This window comes from Pleurodeles waltl, chromosome 4_1 (assembly GCF_031143425.1).
Source record: "Pleurodeles waltl isolate 20211129_DDA chromosome 4_1, aPleWal1.hap1.20221129, whole genome shotgun sequence".
NCBI classification, from domain to species: domain Eukaryota; kingdom Metazoa; phylum Chordata; class Amphibia; order Caudata; family Salamandridae; genus Pleurodeles; species Pleurodeles waltl.
In genome coordinates, this window is record NC_090442.1 from 741,174,716 (window position 1) to 741,177,223 (window position 2,508).

Here is a 2,508-nt window from a genome sequence, read left to right on the forward strand (position 1 = left end):
GGGACCATCCATGTGTAGGTGACCATGTCCTCAATGGCTTCTCTCCATTTTTGCTACAAAAAATGCCCAATTGAAACAAGATTAGCTGCCACTAACTCATGAGGAGACCTGGGATTTACAGTGACAACATACACCCTGACAGTTGATAGTGGATCTATATTGGACCACACACATAAACATGTACCATCCAATCAACTAAATATTTGCAAGCAGCCGATCACAGTAGTGTCCCAGTTGTAACCTAGCAGGAAGAATGAAACATGGCACTAAACCAGGTAATGCATAAAGGGCCACATACATCAACAACCTATTTGTCATAAGCACATGAGGAACGTTGAGATTTAGCTACAAATATCAATGCAAAATGGTATGTCAGATTTCTCCAAAGAATCAAGAGGGCAAACGTCTAATGGGCAAATGGGATTACAGAATGGCAAACAGTGAATCATACCCTATGTGCTTCCATGAGCCTGCTGCTGCAGGTTTAGCATTAGTGAATTTGGGAAAACCTTGGATAAATTAGCAAGTCTGGAAGAGCAAACCCTAGGGTGCTGGGGGCCTAAGTCCACCTCTACCGCCCCCCAAATATACATTATATATGCACATGTGAAGCACACACATGCATAAGGCGCATGTGTGGCCTACATGTCAAAAGTAAAACACATATAAGATACATAAACTCGTAATTAGGACATGGTTACCCCCTTAAAAAGTGTAGGTGACAATTGCACTACCTATTTGGCCTATATATAATTTTGATTACCGTGATAAATGTGGACACATTTTTATTAAGGAATACATCCTGGTATCCCATTAATATTTTGAAATTAGCCATCAGCAATTACCCACATATGTGTACAATTATGAGTAATAACCATTCTGAGCAATCATTACTATTGCACTGTGAATACCTTCTATACATCCTATAAGGGACATTTGCCATAGCTAACCCCAAATGTGTATCACTTAGCACCGTTTGGTCATGACAAAATTCTTTTCACAATTTGACAAATTAAAGACTTATTTGTCATAATGCGTCATATTTCCACGCATACAGCTTGTGCGTCTTCATTTTTGACGCATAGGAGCGCACATAATGCTGAGTAAAAAAAAAAAGCAAATAGAGATACTATCCAGCATTACATGTCCTCCATTTTTATCCATAATGCGTCATATTTCCACGCATACAGCTTGTGCGTCATAATTTTTGACGTACAGGAGTGCACATAATGCTGAGTCAAAATAATCAAATAAAGATAACTATATTACAAACCAGCATTACATGGCCACCATTTTTTCCTATAATACGTCACATTTCCACGCATACAGCTTGGGTGTCACAATTATTGACGCATAGGAGTGCACATAATGCTGAGTCAAAAAAATCAAATCAATATATTAATAACCAGCATTACATGGCCACCATTTATTCTATAATGCGTCATATTTCCACGCATACAGCTTGGGCGTCATAATTTTTGACGCACAGGAGTGCAGATAATGCTGAGTCAAAATTAATTTTCATATTTGGATATCATATTTGCCAGCGGCTTAAATTTCAACTCTAGAAATGTAAAATAAGCCTCAAACAAATATAAGGGAACAATGATGGACATTTTTTTGACTCTGCATTATGTGCACCCCTATGCGTCAAAAAATATGACGCACAATCTGTATGCGTGAAAAAATGACGCATAGCGGGGGGAAAAACGGCGGCCATTTTATGCAGGATGTGATGTAATAGGATATCCTGTTTACAGAATCTGTACTGTGGGTGTACTTCCACTTTCACTTTGCAGTCTCAGATTATTCTAGACTGTGTGGCTGTGTGGCTGTGTGGAAAGTGTTGTCCTGTGTTTTAGTGCTTTTGTGTCCAGTGTACCTTCTCTATTGTGCTTTTGTCATCATTGTATTGTTGTTGAATACTGTCTGAGTCTGTATTGTATTATTTTGTCAAGTCCAGTTTTTCTTTTATTGTCTGTGGGAGTCTGTTGTGGGAAGTGTAATTTAGGGGTTAGTTGGGCTCTTCTTCCTAAGTTTTCTTTGTTTTTCACTACTCTACCTTTCCCCATTTCCCCCTTTTCCTTTTTCTCCAACTTTTTCCACTTTGTCAGTGCTGAGATGTCAGGTAGGCCACGGCTTGCCAGGATGGGTGAGGAGGAATTGGGGGGATTTATATGGCTTGTTTGCCATTTCCTCCCACTCATGCTGGAGGCTGGGGGTTGTGTGATACAGGGGTATCACACGGAGGCCCGTAAAGTCCGGTGGGGGAAGGTGTGCCATCACTTGGTCCGTGTCTATGGTAGCCTGAGGAATGACCATCAACTTAAGCACCGCTGGGCTGATCTGATATCCAGGGAGCAAGATCTGCTGGACCACCTGGGAATCAGGATTGGTGGCCATGTTGGTGAGTACACATCAATTACATGTGCACAATTGAAAGCTGTGTGGGGACATGTGATGATTGTTACCCAATCTGCCAGATAAGTAGCTGACTGTGTGTAATGC